This window comes from Genypterus blacodes, unplaced genomic scaffold (assembly GCF_046128005.1).
Source record: "Genypterus blacodes isolate CSIRO-AG114 ecotype Tasmania unplaced genomic scaffold, CSIRO-AGI_Gbla_v1 ptg000038l_1, whole genome shotgun sequence".
NCBI classification, from domain to species: Eukaryota; Metazoa; Chordata; class Actinopteri; order Ophidiiformes; family Ophidiidae; genus Genypterus; species Genypterus blacodes.
The window spans coordinates 410,152-427,119 of NW_027466851.1; the positions used below are offsets into that span (position 1 = coordinate 410,152).

Sequence of the window (16,968 nt, forward strand, 5' to 3'; positions counted from 1 at the left end):
TCACGCACAAACGGCAGTATGTGAGCTCAGCCACCCGCGGCGTGATCGCCTCACAGCCAACATGGATGGCTTGTTTTATTGCTTCCAGACCAGCACTCGAGCTGGCAGCGCTACAGCTTCCCAGCCAGATGGGAGGTTGGTGAGCCTGGCAGCTGGTGCCGCCTCGACCAATCGCAGCGTCCCGTGCTGCCCCCCCACCTCTGAGTGCGACAGCGATGGCCGCGGGGTGTAATCCATTTGACTAGCAGCTTGTGTGTAGCAGCTCCCCTGGTGGCGTGCGCGGTGGCTGGCCCCGGTCTCCTGATCTCCACTGTAATTTAAGCAGATCACTGCTACAATTAACCTTTCCCGGTAAATATCAATTATGGCCCCCGGCTGAGCTAGAATTAAAAGGGTCATCAGCTAATCTGACAGGTCCTGTACGCTACCACCTGGCTGGGAGAGAGGGAGGGAGGTAGAGAGAGAGTGTTTGTCTGCCCTCGTGCCCACCAGCACACACGCCAAGTAGACACAATTCCCTTTTAATTACCCTGCTGCCGCCAGGGCGAGCGTGCTGATTGGCCAAGGGGCATTAGCGGCGCGCCGAGGTCAACGCTGACAGGATGGGGACGGGGTGAGGCGGGTGTGGAGCAATCGGGCGCGAAGGGGAGAGGATGGTGAAACCTGGCAGGTGGGCCTAATCAGGTCTGACTTCCACCTCTCAGTGAGCCCACCCCCCCTCGCTTGCTCTCCATTAGCTGTCAGGCTAATCACTCCATCAATCTAAGAAAAGACGGCGGCCTTTCTAGAGTTCCTTCTCGCACTTTGTGATTTTCCTTACTTCATCTTTTTAAATCACGTTATATTGTATCCATACATCCACACACTTAACCCTGTACAGGCCTGTGGGGGGGCGGAGCCTGCAGCCTGTCATTGGTGAATTGAAGCAGTGTTTTATTTCACACATCATTTCTTCAAACTGTGTGACATTAGTTTTGGAAGTGTTGTATCCTTAAAATGCCTTTTGGATGGTCAACTGTGATCCAGGGAAGAACCCATTACACACACCCAGTCAGCCTGATGGTGGCGTTGTCATGCCCACTTTGGTTTTCTTGGATTCCCTCAGTTGATTCACATCGATCCATATAGGCCACGCCCATTTGTGGTTAAAAACATTTATCAGCATTTGGAAAGTGTTTTTCGAGTGGGCGTGGCTCAGGTATCTAGTGAATCGTCTGCTGTAACCAAACGTTGTGGACATGTCACCTCACTACTTATGCACAAAAGGAAACATCAATCTACCTGATGGTGGCGCTACAACGATTCCAATTCAATAGCTTTACAGGGACTGATCCTGTTGAGTTTCATCACTGAGAGATGGAGCCATAATTGGAGCACTGCCCAGCCTTGGTGGAAGTATGCCTTTGAACAAGGGAAGTTCTAGTTTTTGTAGTTAGTTTCATTTTGTGTATCATTTTCTATTTTTATTGGTTAATTTGATTGACAGTTTAGGCTTTTGTTTGAGAGAAGATTGTGTAACGCTGCCCCCCAGTGGAGTGGAGGGGGAGAGCAAACCGACTCACAAACACTCAGTGTGACACGTTGTCTTCTTTGTTTCCCAAGATAAAACTGAAACAGAAATTCATCAATTTATGCTCCAGTTAAAATCGTCGCAGCAGAGAAACGGCGTTTAAGAGCATCTCAGCCACAGCCAGCGCATCGTTTGTTTCAATTACGACTTCTCACACAGACAGAAATGCTCCTCGTCGGCAGGCAGGCAAGCGAGGGGGGGGGCGGAGGTAAAGTCGGCTCCACGTCGGCTGCTGATTACTTTGTTTACCCAGCATCAATGTCGCTGACAAATTTGTGAAGGCGCCCAAAGTGTTTCCGTCTCCCCTGTGGCCCACAGCTACATTACCTCGTCAGCAATCAGCTCGGCTATTGATCGGAGTGCAGCGTCTAATTAGCCATCCAGGTTAATGATCCCCTGCTCCCCGGGCCAGCGTTCAACGGGACAGAAGAGCGATTGATCCAAGCAGAAATTCAACAACTCAGACAAAAGATTGGCAACCCTGACCGCTCGTGATGCAATGGGCGCTCATTTCCTGTCTGGGGAGGTTTTTAATTGGCCCTGAGAGCCAAACTGCACAGCTCTCACAAGGGTTTAGCTTTTTTTTTTGGTTTTAGCCTTTCAGACCTATTTGACGTTGACTTACCAGGCCTGCAGGCTTTTGATGGACTCATATGGATCCACAGAACACATGAAGCTATTCTACATACAATAAGATACATGCGAACGGTGTCGTGGAAGCTACTAGGAAGTGGCGTTATGTAGCGACAAGAGACAATATTATTGAAAACCTGTGTGTCTCTGTGAGTGACATGGTGCTGCCTGGGGGCGGAGCTTAAATACACTAAGATGTTTTTAAGGAGTCCTTGAATGAGGCTCAGGTGTGGTGCAAAGTTCTTCTTTGGTGGATTCTTTAGGCCGAGCTGCTCTCTGCTGCCTCCTGTCTCTCATTCTGCCTCATGACAGGTTAGAAAGGTTGGAAGGTGTTCAGGGGCAATATGTTGACTTTTTTTTTAAAGAAAATAGGCAGAAAATAGCAAGTAACTAGAAAAGCGATTTTGTTTTGAAAAAGCTAATGTCAGGCTACTGGAAAAATGTAGTTAAGTTAGGAGCTTCACCACTCGTAACTGACTAGATACAAAACTGGAAACCATGGATAATTTTGTTTTGTTTACATTTGGAGGTTTGACCCATGCAGCATGAGGTAAGCACCGGGTGTGTGTGTGTGGGTGTGTGTGTGTGTGTGTGTGTGTGTGTGCGTGTGTGTGTGTGTGCGTGTGAGAGGGAGGCAGGGTTTGCCTTAACGTGATAGTGGAGACACAGGAGAGAGTGTAGCTCAGTCAGGGCCGGTGTTTTACATGAATAATGTAGTGGAAATTAGCTCCATTAGTCTCGGTATTGAACATGTCTGCAGTCGCTCTCTGGAGGCCGCTGCTCTGTGCTCTTTAATTATCTTCAAAGGGCCCTCCAGCATCTTAATTTCCCCCCAAGTTGCATTGCGCCGACTTGGGTCTCCTCATTTATGCTCCTCTAACCCTGGGCGATGTCAGAGAGCCCCCCCCGGAGGGCAACGCGAGTCCAGGCTCTGAGTCACTTTGAGCTCCACTCCTGTCTCGCTACGCACTGCAGTACTTTCACAGTGGCTAAGATGGCAGTGTGTTTCATCATGCGCCAGGGGCGGAGCACTCTGACCTACGTTATTGCAGCTGAGGTGGATTGTGTGGCGAGTGGATGAGGAGGTCGGCGGGGGAGGCGGAGGATCGTACAGGCGAACGCTGACATGTTTGAACCGTGATCATGACTGGTTCACACTTTGGTCCAAAGAGATGATGGTGGCGATTCATGAGCGATGCCTTCTCGCTCACTTGTGGCATATTAGGAACAGCCGTCAGGAAGACCCCCCCCCTCCCGGCCTCCTCTGTGGATCAGCCTGCGCCCCTCAGCAGGGACGTGGATCCAGACTGGCGAGGTGAAGCTTTGTTGTCTTGCTCCTTTTGATCCCTCCTCCTCCTTTACCGGACGGCGGGGAATCAGGGGGGGGCATCGTAGCATCAGACCTTTTACCTCCTGGAATAAGAGAAGCCCCGGGTCGTGACCTCACTTTTCCCCGCCCTGCTCCCGCTCCTCTCACTCCGCCTTGCCTGCCGTCACCTGTCAGTGCTGCTCAGGGAAGCTGTGCCTCAACCGGGTCCCTGCGTCAATCCTCATTACCCCGGAGCCTGGACTCTGGCCCCCACCTGTGCCGCCTTCATGCTCCACACTCCAATCAGCTCTGCAGGTTTCCATGCACGGAGCAGGGGGGAGATGTTGGGGTGGGGGAGGGGGGCAAGGAGGACGGATACAGATCCTCCCTCTAATTTGTTCTGAAAAGTGTCCTGAGCAAAGGACCCTCACCCCCATTAACCCAGCGACAGCCTGCTACCGCTGCTCAGGGAGCCAGTGATCTGTGTGTGTGTGTGTGTGTGTGTGAGGAGGGGGGGTCCGGTGGTGCTCAGCGGCGAGCTCCGGCACCGGCTCAATCTATCGGCTCATTATCCCCCCCCCCTCCTCCCCCTGCACAGGCCGGGGTGCAGACAAGTGCACTTTAGGGCCACAGGCCAAATTGATTCATCTGCCTTCATTTTCCTCAGGCTCAGAAGTGGCAGCTGCCGAGAGAGAGAGAGAGAGAGAGAGAGAGAGAGAGAGAGAGAGAGAGAGAGACAGAGGGAGAAAAGGAGAGAGAGAGAGAGGGAGAGAGAGGGAGAGAGGGAGGGAGAGAGAGCGAGAGAGAGCGAGAAAGAGAATGAGAGTAAGGGAGAGAGAGAACGAGAGAACAACAGAGAGGGAGAGAGAGAGGAAGAGAGATAGACAGAAGGGGAGATAGAGAGAGAGAGAGGGAGAGAGAGAGAGAGAGAGAGAGAGAGCGAGAGAGAGTGAGAGAGAGAATGAGAGTAAGGGAGAGAGAGAACGAGAGAACAACAAGGAGGGAGAGAGAGAGGAAGAAAGATAGACAGAAGTGGAGAGAGAGAGAGAGCTATAGATCTTGCACTTCTCTCTCTCTCTCCCCCTTCCTCTGTCCTTCCCTCTCTCTTTCCTACACTAACCCCTCCCTCCTCTGCTATCGCTATCAAGACATGCACCCCCCCCCCCCCCCCCCACACCACCACCAAGTCCCAAGTTGGAAATTAGCCCAAGGACAAGCGAGTGGATTTACTACAGGGAGAGCAAATGGATTTTTGCTTTTATTTTGACGAGTCCCAGTGTATCCATTACGCCTTTTAATCATACATTATTCATGGAGCTCGCCTTATAATAAATGACCACATAAAAAGGGGTACACATATTATACAAGGCCTCAAACACCCCATAACCCCCCACTCAGGACCACATCTCATCTGTAAGCTGTGGCGGACGACAAGGTGGCGTTGTGATCCTGCGCGCTGACACGAGACGCCGCAGATTAAGAGCAGCACGCGTCCACTAATGAGGTACGGAGCAGACAGAGTAGAGGTCGTGACCTTTAGAGCGGCACTACACAACCTTCTGATCTGAAACCATTATCCTCATATTAGCTTACACACATTACCCTGCAGTGAGGCAGAGGTCACATGACACCGCCTGTTGTGACTGAGAGAACAGACGCAAACGTAAACAAATCACTTTACTGAGTTCAATATATCTGAAGGCCGCTTTACATTCTGAAAGGGTTCGTTTATCCAATTGTTATCTTTAAAAAGTCAGAAGTCGTAAGAGCTCAGCTGGTCAGAAGCTTTGAGGTCCTGTATCTATGACGATGCCCCTCTAGAGGGCGCTATGACGACGATCAAAGTGAGCAGCGTGGAGCTCAGTTAGCAGGTCTGGCCCCTCGACCGCCCGGCACTGTGACAAAGCAGTCAGCCTGAAAGCTAAGCCGCCACCGCCGCCTTGGCCTGATTCCCAGCCAGCCAGGCCCCTCAGGAGGACCCGTCTGTCCCTGCGGGGCCCCGTCTGGAACAGACGAGCTGGGTAGAGGATCACTCCCTCTGGGCCCCGGGCCTCCACAATCACTCTCACCATATGCCTCCTGGGGGAGGGCGGGAATGAGGCAGGAGGAGAGGAGGAAGAGGAGGGGAGGAGGTGCACCTGCTCCCATGGAGGAGCCCTGAGCACCTGTCCCAGGGGCCTGCCGACACGCACACGCACACACACACACAGCGTACCTGGAACACTATCTGCCCTGCACTGATAAGCACAAGGCCTTAAAGCAGAAACACCCCAGCCTCCTCCTCCTCCTCCTCCTCCTCCCACTCCAAGGGAAACATGCCACAGCGCTACCAACAACAATTAGCCCGATGATGTCAAAATGCTAATGATGTTATTGGAGGGAAAGCATGGGAGCAATGTTTTGGATCCGCGTTTTGCTTTTCATTTCTGAAGCCGACATTATGCAGATCTTCCTCCCCTCTCGCTGCCTCGCAGGAAACCCAGAGCTTTGATTTCTGCGAGCGCGATTAGCATTAAAAGCAGCGAGTGCTTTTTGCAAAACATTTATGCATGCTAACAAGGAAACTCAAAGGCTGCTCGGCTTTGGAGTCGGAATTTTTCAACTTGACACGATTATTTGCAAGTCAAAGTTTGCTCTGGCTTTCAGGAACGAGGTGGCACACACACACACACACTACCGGCAAGGCGACCTGACCTGAGGTTACGCAACGTCGCGGTGGAAATGTCACATTAGCACTTAGCGGTCAGCGCAACATTTCACACTGAGCAAAGTCATTGATTCACTTATTGCGACGTGTGTGTTCACTGTTCACCTCAATGCTGCAATCACAGCAAAGCTTCATCAGGGGGAGAGGAACAAGGAGATGGAAAAGACGTGTGTGTGTGTGTCAGAGGCAGAAAACAGACCAGTGTCAGTCCTTATAGAAATGAATTGATAGTCACTTTACTAAATGTTGGTAATCCTGTTTAGCGTCCGAACACGACACATGGAAGCTTCCTGCTTGTGGTCCGACGTTCTACGACATGATACCGTCCAGCATGAGAGGCCTCCACTCGCCGCCTGATTTACAAACGCGTTTCTTCACACACTGACTTCAAACACTTCCCTCCGCTTGCTTCCATCACTGACCGCTTTGCACCGCTCTGCTCCACACCACACACTCCCGTCTCTGCTTCACAGCCATAACACCATTAATTATTTTCTAACACTTGAAAATGATCTTATTAGCAGTCGAAAAAATTACATTTCAGAAAGTGCAACATTCACACTCTCTGCTGCGATTACACTCGATAACACTGTCACCCTCACACGTACTCTCACAAACGCTTTCATTTCCTTTAATGTAATCTGAAATAATTATCAGCTCACGCCGACGTTCCTACATGCTGCAAAAAGGCCCTTTAACAAGTTCACCACACACACAGACACACACACACACACACACACACACACACACCTTAAAATGAGCGATCGTTCACCAAGTCTTAATTAAAACACTGAAGACGAGCTGGTGAAGCAAAGGAAATGAAAGAGTGTTAAAGAGAAAAAACGGCGGATGAGAAAGAATCTCAAACTTCCTGTGTGTGGAACTTCAGACGGTCTGAAGAGCCGGCGGGGAACAGGAGGCCAAGGAACCTTCTTGTCACATTAGTTTCCTGTTTAGCACTTTGTTGATGGCGACGGGGGGGAAACGCAGCACGGCGACGTCTCCGCGCAGAAACTCTGACACGCTGCGCCGCTGCTGATGCCTCGAGTCACGAGTTAACACCAAACACGTCGCGCCGCCAAACGAGAAAGCCTCGAAATTAACACATAACACTCACATTAACACTTTGCTTATTTATGAATTCAGACGCTGTAAACGTTTCTACCCTTCAGCTCTGAGGGTTTTTGTAGAATTCCCTGCCGTAAGAAAATCGCCAAATATCAGCGACTAGCATGTATTTTCAGCTTTGATGTGAGAATCTCAGTATCAGCCTTTTAAACGGACGGACGCGTGCTGGCTCAACCTCCATCCAGACATGTGTCGGGCTGATCTGGGAGGCTTAGCGCGGAGCGGCGAGGGGAGTTCTGAGGGAGACCGAGACAGACGGAGGGAGTGTTTGGGAGAGAGACGGGGAGAGACGAGGCCCGGGCGAGGAGTCGGGAGGTAGTTTGCAGTCAGACAGAGAGACAGACGGACGGGGGGGGGGAGAGACAGCCGGAGTCCTGGGGGCTTTTTAATAGGAGGCAGATGCAACACGTGTAATGAATCAGCTCGGCCTGGACGCGGCTTCCCTCTGATGTCTGAGTGCTCGGCCTGCCCTTGGAAAACTTCTGGGACGTTATCTCATGTCTGCACGGAGCGCGCTGCCAGCGAATTCTGGAGGAAGAGCTGTGTGTGAGCGTGTGTGTGTGTGTGTGTGTGTATCGGGGGGGGGGGGAATGTAGAATGAACGAATGCTGTGTGTGAGCGCCTATGTGTGTGTGTGTGTGTGTGTGTGTGTGTGTGTGTGTGTGTGTGTGTGAGTGCCTGTGTGTATGTGTGTGTGTGTAGGAGAGCACCTGTGTGTGTGGGAACTCCTGTGTGTGTGTGTGTGTGTGTGTGTGTGTGTGTGTGTGTGTGTGGTTGTGGGAGAGAGATCCGGTGATAAAATATAAAGATTAACCTTATTTTATTTTATTATTTTATTTTATTAGATGATTTAATTTTAATGGGAGATTTTGCTGATTTTGTTATAGCGCCATCATCACGTCAATCAATGTTTCCTTTTTCTCTCTAAGTATTGAGTGCATGTGTGCTGCAAAGTTTGTTACAATCTATAAATTCATTCTGGAGGTTTTGCAGAATAAGCCACGCCCACTTATCTTTGGAGGAAAGAGAATAATCCAAACACAACATGTGTCCACACATTTATGACCGCTGACCTAAAAGTGTCAGAGAAGACACAGAGAAAACATGTTTTGGGAAGAAAGCCTGTCAGGCAGAGTGTGTTTATGCAGGCACATGTGAGAAAACCAGAGGAAGAAGAGGGAAGAGCAAGAGTTTGATTCCATCCCGACTGACGGCTCCAAAGTTAGAGTCCAACATGCAAACCTTAATATCACAGCGACGCCACCAGGCCAGATTCTTACCGCTTTAGGATCAAAATAAATGATTTTAAATATCAGACGTGGAAGATTTGAGGCGAGGGAAGAGGAAGAGGAGGAGAGAGGAGCGGAGCAGCTGTGCGGTACCTCGCTGTCACTCAGCTGCTTGGCAATGACATCTGCTGTCAGCGCCGTCGCTCCTGCGCCGACCAGAGGAGATCAGGTAATGGAGGAAACTGGAGAGGCAGGAGGAGGAGGAGGAGGAGGAGGAGGAGGAGGAGGAGATGATTCCAAAGCTTTGAGTTTGGGTGGAAATGAAGCACAGGAGCTCAGAGGAGTGGGTGGAATGTGTTGACGTGACGGCAGAGAGCCCGGTGAGCTGAGATCCACTCAGGCAATTACACGGCTATATTTGCATCTATATGATCCCTGCAAACGCTGACATGTGCCGGGACTTGAGCCCCTGCTGCCTGCCTGTCTGTGTGTGTGTGTGTGTGTTCGTGTGTGTGTGTGTGTGACATCAGATGAGGCCAGCGGAGACGCTCCCTAACATGTGGACGCCCTCAGCAGAGGAGGATCATGTCCGTGGTGGTAATAGGGATCATAGTGATTTAATCAGCTTACAGGCGGATTCACTGCGACCTCGGGACTGACAAAGACAGAGTTCAACATCTGCATACCAGCCGGCACATGTTCTGATTCAAAATGTAATACATTTTCTTTAAATAAAGGAAAATTTGTGTCATTTTGTTTCCTTTACAAGTATTTCTTCTAACGCAAAAATACCAATAACCATCAGGACAAAATGCTGATGCACACACACGCACACACACACACACACGCACACGCACACGCACACGCACACACACACGCACACGCACACACACACAAAGTGACAGTAACACACTAAACTAAAAGAGACACAAACACACAGCAGCAAGGAAACGACCGACACACACAGGCGTCCAGCATATGAACGAGGAGGAAGAGGAGGAGGAGGAAGAGCTGAGCATGGGGGCCTAATAGTCTGGAGAAACGGCCCGGGCGACCTTGGCAGGGTGAGAAGTCAGGGGCTTTAGCCTCCCAGGGCTCCATGCTGCCCAGGTAATTGTGCCACGATCTTGACCTTGCATTGCTTAAACCAGACCCCCGCCCCCCTCTCCCCCCCTCTCTCTCTCTCTCTCTCTCTCTCTCTCTCTCTCTCTCTCTCTCTCTTCCACTCTCTCCCTTCTTTATCACTTCCTCCCTGGCTCGCTCTGTAGAGGAGCTGGGTTCTGCTCCCTGCTCTAATGATGTCAGCTCCCCAGAGGAGGCGTCTCTGTGCTGAATCTCAACAACGCATCTTCAGCGTGTCAGTAGGAACAGTAACTACCCCCCTTTCCATTCCATTTTCCCAGTGCTACAGCGCCACTCAGTGGACAGTCTGGATTCTGTCTTCAGAGAACCTTGATGTGTTTCTGTTCACAACATTCAGATGTTAAACAACAACAGTTACAGTTTGTCTGTGACTTTGGAGGCGGAAGAGGTAGAATCACACGTTTGTTGATGGTTGATCAGGTTCTCAGTCAGCCATGGAGGAGGTATGCTCTCTCTCCCTCTCTCTCCCTCTCCCTCTCTGTGTGTGTGAGTCCTCTCCTTCTGCTTATTTGTTCTCCAGACGCTCATCCAGACACCGAGGGATCTGTGCAGAGCTGAAGACTTTAACATACGTCCACCGATTGAGTTTCATCAAAGGGAGAGAGACACGGAGACCAAATCACATAAATCTATCCAGCAGCAGCAGCAGACTCCCATAAGGCCTCACTCCTCCTCTCCTCTCCTATCCTTCTCGTCTCTCCTCCTCTCTCCTCCTGCTGCCTGGTGTGTTTCTGTTAGAAACATTGTCACTAAGATGGCAGATACACTAAAACTGCCTGTCTGCTTGACCTTCCAGGGATGGAAAGGCTTTTTATCCTCCGCTCACTCTCTAACACCCTCTCTCTCTCACTCACTCTCTCGCTCGTTCTCTCGCCATCCCATTACATGGAGCAGCTGCAAGGCCGCAGCCCACGTCAGCTCTGCACTCCAACGCCGAGCCAAGTTACCTTGTGTCCTACGCCCATGGAGACGTTAGGAGACGTTTATGAGTCTGTGTTCTGTTGCACAGGTGTTTGTTTCCACTGTGTGACTTCATCTGCACATTAAACAAACAACATTTTGGCGACGTCACCGTGCTTTTGAGCGTCCACGCGGGGGCAGCGCCTCCTGTGGTGAGAACCCAGTGAGTGAACCCACAAATCTGTTTTCACCTCCAGTCAAAACACGTTTCCACACACAAAGTTGTTCATCTGAGACCAAGCGAGATCTGTTCAGACGCGGTCCAGTTCTGATCCAGTTTACATGAGGGCCCCCTCCAGCAGACCCTTTCAGCTCCGCTCACCACTTCCTTACATATTTATGTGTTTACACGTCTGTGTCTTGACAGGAAGTCGGACAACTGAATGAGTCAGATTGTTTCAACGCACTGAACCGCACAAAGTTACATTCCTGTGCAGGTCAGCAGGGACGGTTAGAGGAGGAGAACCACCGCAGGGCAGCAGGGAAACAAGACCAATCAGGTGATGAATCAAAGATGCATGAGGAGGAGGAGGAGCAGATGAAGCAGCTCAGCAGAGGAACCAGCAGAGTGATGAAACACACACTGTGGGGAAGTTTGGGAACTTTGTACAGGAGCTACAAGCTACAAGCTACTGGGGATTAAATTCAGTTCAGCTGCCAACAGGCTAAACTGTTCAGAGAGTAGTTAGCTACATAACAGAATCCTGACAAAAAGTAGCTAACTACATTGAAGCTGGTGGGTGGCGCCTTCATGAGACGGCAGCTTCACGCTATCAGACCAGTCGGCGCGTGTTTGTGCTGTCGTGCTGCTGCAGCTCTTCATCGCCCGCTGAGAGGCTTCGTCTTATCTCCACGCCATCCATTTGCATTAACAGCGTAATTATCCGCGTGTATCTGATAAGCCTGGTAATCGTCTTTATCTGGGTGACAGCCGCGGCTCTCACTCGAGACGGAACGAGTCAAACGGGAAAAGCAACTCACTCTGTCTGTTCTCACTGAAACACAAAAGAAGAAGAACCCAGATGCTGTTTATTGGATTGAGTCTCCAGCATGTGAGCAAGAGAGAGAAGAGAGAGAGGGAGAGACAGGAAGTAGCATCCTGAGGCATGACAGCGTGAGACAAAGAGAGAAGAGCTTGGGTCTGCAGCAGGAACATGGCCTCCATCTTGGCCCCACCCCGGGAGCCGTAGTACAAACAGAAGGACGGCGAGCAAGTTCTCATCAACCGGTCGGAGCTGTGACCCTTTGAACCTGTGAAGCCACTGAACTGAATCAGGACTTCATCTGTTCACACGCGTTCTGAGATCTACCTGATCCGTACGAAGCAGAGCTGAAACGTTCCGGCTGCTCCTGGTTGTAATCCAAGAGCAGATGTAAACGTTTGGCGTCCAGCTCCCCTGAGAGCGAGGCCTCTTTAACCTGGCTCACAGTCTGAGATAAAGGCACGCGTAAATCCTGGCAACAACAATTCATAAGAAGGTCGCCCAGGTTACACAGCGCCTTCATCACCGTCTGCAGCGCGACGAATCAAAACAGAGACGAACGCTTCTGATGCTACACACTTCCTGTTCCATTCTAATAACAAACACACACGAATACAGTCGCACTCATTCCTGCACATTATGCCTGCGCATCTTTACACTATTACACTATTACACACAAACACACACACACACACACACACACACACACACACACACACGATCAACAAGTCAGGCATCTGGAAAACATCGAAGTGAGTAAAAAGGCCTGAAGAAGAGCAGCTAAGGTCCAACCGTGTAGGCATGCAGGAGGCGGGGCTAAGGAGCAGCCAGCGCGGCGGCGTGCTGAAGGGGATCGATGGTACCTGGTGACACACAGTCCTGCTGCTCAGCTCTAAAACTCTTTTTAGAGTATTTACCTCCTCCGTGACTGAGCTGTTACACACTCAGTCACTGGACACGCCGGGACTGACGGCCACACAGTTGCAGTAAGGATCACTGACTGAGACACCGGTGTCTCAGTACCATTGGTGATCTTTCACATCACAGATGGAGATGTGAAATGCTCAAAAAAAAAAGCTTCAGCTAAAGGTGACAATTTTTAAAATAACATCACTTTGTATCATTTATTATGATTAGCATAAACCTTAATACACTGCAGCCACATTATGCAGCTCCTCACTGTAATACAATGAAATAAATTGCAGCTTATTATGATATTTTTATGCATGTGACCAAGTTATTACTATTGTTATTATAATTAGTATTAATATTATTATGTATTTTTATTCCACTGTATTTATTCTATGTTTTTACATCCCTATTGCATCTACATGTATATTAGCTTGACTAGAACTCTTATGATTTAGCTTCTCCCCCCTCTCACACAGCTCACATGGTACATTCCTGTATGTATTCATTTATTCTAACTACAGTTGAACCCCCTGTACTTTGTACGTTGTACTAAGACTCTTGGCTTCTCTCTGCTGTCCTGTCCAGTCCTGATCACCTGGTTCAGTCGGGGCCTCCTCTGATCAGACCGAGCAGGTGACAGTGGTGCTTCTGGAGGTAAAGGTCTCTGTTAGAGCTCCATCAGACCTCATACAGGAGCACATGATTGCCTGAGGAGGTGTGCGGCTTTGCTGGGGTGTAACGTTTGAAATGACTGATGTCTGGGGGACGCGAGGTGCCGAGGGGGGGCTTTGTTGAATGGCAGCATGTGGCAAGGTCGCCTCTCCATTTGTCTGCCAGTGGGACGGCAAAGGGTCGCGATGTCGCGGCCCATCGCTCTGTGACTGCCTGACAACCTCCTGTGGCCCTGCGAGGAATGGGGGCCCTCCATCTTGTGTCACTGTGGGGAGGTCTGGGAGTGGCGCGGTGCAGAGGGAAGCGTGCCCCCCCCTCCCTTCCCCCCTTCCCCACCTCCCGGAAGCATCCATCACGGCCTTCCCCAGTGGGGCGTGGGTAACAGATCGACTTTCCTCCCGAGCGCTAATCAATCCGACTCTGACTGCCTCTCCCTGGGAACATTTATGGGCTGCCATAAAGCAGGCCTTTGGGGCATTACGGCACCCAGTAATCCTGCTAAGTGAGCAATATTTCCCATCTCTGGGGCCGCAGTTAGACGGGCTCGGGCCATAAATAGCAGAGTTAATCTGTGGCCGTGACTTCTCAGTAGTCACAACCCCTGGAGGGCCGGGCGGGAGCCACCCGCCGGCCAAGGTAAAGTAACCTCAGAGATGAAACGACCGGGCAGCCTCCTCCAGCGACGCGTTACAGCAGCTCTCCTCTGTGCTCTGCTCTGCCACTAGGGGAGCCACATCCATCATAGACGATAGGGGACCCAGCGTAGTTCCCAGTGTTCACCAGTAAACCATTTGTCAATGCCTGCAGCCCACACAGCCGCCAGCAGCAGCTCGTGGATCAAGCAGCCACACGCCACTCTGATTGGATGGTTCTGGAAATAATCTTTAAATAATACTCCTCCTAGTTAAGAAAAAATCTGAATCCTAGCGAAAATGTGTAAATTAGTAATCCATGTTGTTGTTTCATCTACAGCACAAAGATAGAAGTGCTGGAGAAGCACTCCACAAAAGCTCAAAGTATCTCCTGGATTCACTAATAGAACTGTGTTATGCTATAATGAGGCTAACACCTCCTCTCATCTATGTTCTTCCTCTACTATTTGTCCTTTGGATGTTTTTTTTCCAGAATCCAACAAATCATTACATTTTGTGAAGTCGTTGGCATTTCACTTTTATATAGCAGCTCAAATTCCATATGTGTGTTATAATTCACTTCACACACATGTATATTATTAAATTATATTGTATTATATTAGCTTATATAATAACTTTAGTACTTTCATCTCTTCATTTCACCTCTAAACCTCTAAACAGGCCTGAAACTCCCCCAAATAATGAACCGCTTCAGTCCATCACTGCCGTGTTGTGCGTCACATTCCCAGCGTGTGCACAGAGGAGGACGAGGTAATGGCTGGAGCAGGCCGGTCAGCATGTCAGGCCGACCTCGCGTCTGCATCTGTCTCTGAGCGAGCAGAGAGAGAGAGCCGGCGACCCAAGAAGTTAAAAATAAGCCTCAAAAGGAAAACGCCTAAGCCAAAAAATCCGTCTGTATTCTCTCAGACTTCCTGCCAAGGTCGGCGGGTTCTCCTCACAGGGAGCCACTTCCCCATTGTCTGCCCGGCCCAGTTAAAGCGGGTGCGTGGATGTGCTGCTTTGCCTTCTGAACATCTTAAAACAGGTCGTATTCTCCAGGGGCCCCAGTGGGAGTTTGGGTGGAGATGGAAGCCAAAGCTCGCCTTAGGTTGAGCACCGCCCGAGGGCTACAGCAGCCGTCTCCCCTTCACCAATAAGCGCCGCTCTAAGGGTTGATCTCATTTTATTTTATCGTATTCCATCCATCATGCATCAAAATCACCCCGCCTCCTCGCGGGACCTCGGCTTCCAGCGAAGGCCTCCGTCTCCGTTTGCGCTGGAAGGCCGAGTCTCTCCATCAGGCGGCGGATGCAGGAGTCAAGGTCTTCAACCCGCCGCTCTGCTTGGCTCAGCCAAACCCCCCCAGGCCGCCTGCGTGTCAGTCAGGAGCGCTCGCCCACTTTCTCAGGTCAGAAACCCGCCGTTGTTTTTCCCATTCCGAGCTCGGCAAAAACATGACAGGTGTCCATGGAAACAACATCTGCACAGATGTTTCCAGCTCTTTCAAGATGTTTTTAACAAGGTCAGATGGGTTTGTTTTACTGCGCCGCCGTAAGAGGAAGCAGCAGAGCGGAAAGATGACGAAGTTTGCTGGAAAAATATTTGTGTTTTTGCTCAAATGGCTCTAATAAAGATGAAGAAGTTTGTCAGATTGAGACATAAAGAGAACTTCACACAGCTCATTCATCTTATTTGATTTAGTAAACAGATTAATCAAGTCGGGTCTTTTACTTTGAAGACACACACAGTACACAAAATGTAATATTTACATCACCTGCTAATTGACTTTTTGTCCAGAATGTTTTCTAATGGGATGTAGTTTGTAGTAGCTAGTAGTAGCTTAAATTAGCTTGTAGGAGTAGCAGCTTGTAACTAAGTAGTATCACTACTTTGACCCAATTACAGTCTTAAAACATTTTCACTTGGTTTTTATAGTGTCTGCTAATTAAACGTTTTTACAGCTGATTTAATCTCTCCTTTGGTTATAATCACGTCACTTTGATCACTTTGCTAGCATTTGTTAGCTGTTGGTCTGTTGTGAGGCGCTCGTGAACGATCTGTGCCGTAAAGATCCTCTTGCCTCTAAAAAACCGCAGTATGGAAACCATCATAACTCCGGCGTGGTGTCGACAGGAGCCTTTACCCAACGTGCTTCACTTCAAACGGCCAACATACGTTTTCAATGCTGGCCGATTAATCAAACCATCAGAAGAATTTAGGACTGTCTTTCGTGTTCTCCAGCGTCTTTCATCGCCTCTCTCTCTCAGGTAATCCAACTCCGGCCCTGATCCCGGCAGTGCAGGCACAGAACCTGAGATGTTCCCACACGTTCTTTGATTCCTCCACCCCACACGTCCTTTGATTCCTCCACTTGCCGGTCTTCATCTTATCTCCTCATGTCGGATTTTGAGTAGCAGCTAGCGCGCAGCCGTTAGCGGTTAACCTCTGCTGATGAATCTTGTCGAGTGCATTGTTCTCGTCCCCTCCGCACGCTCCTTTGAAGCGCTCTACGGAGGCCTGGGCACCGTCCAAGAATCCTCCGTCAGAGCTAAGAGAGTCGGGGTGGTGTTGGGTGATAGCGGAATCCCACAATCCCCTGCTGTTGTTCCTGCCGACGGTCCAGGCCAAGCCTGAGTAATGCACTGGGGCTCCCAAATCATTTCCAGTTGGAGCAGGAATGAAACCCAGCAACAATTGGATTCTTATGGTCTGGACGGCTGTCAGGAGTCCCTCTGGTCGTCTGCAGAGACTGTAGCGCCCCCAGCAGGCAGAGGGCTCGCTGACACTTTAGCTGGAGACCATTTTCCACTTTTACATGTTTACATGAAGTGATGTTAGTGACTCAGTTTAGTGATGAAGATGAGCAGTAAACATGGAGCAGCTCTCCAAAACATCCAAACACCAGACCTCATGTCCAACATAAACACTAAACACTGTCTGTTTAGATTCTGCTTTACGTTTATAAAATCTACTTCAAGCGAGCCCAAAAACTTTTTTACCACATTTGAGGGTTTTGCTCAAATCCCTTTTGGCATTTCCTAACTTCATAGCTGGTCAATGGAAACTACACGACTGAATGAATGAGGAAGA

At 49.9% G+C, this 16,968-nt stretch overlaps 1 protein-coding gene across 8 annotated transcripts in view; it reads right to left on the bottom strand.

The window, feature by feature from the left end:
* fbrsl1 (fibrosin-like 1) overlaps window positions 1-16,968 on the bottom strand; it is a 237,304-nt gene that overhangs the window by 169,458 nt on the left and 50,878 nt on the right. The gene's annotated exons all lie outside the window — the stretch shown is intronic.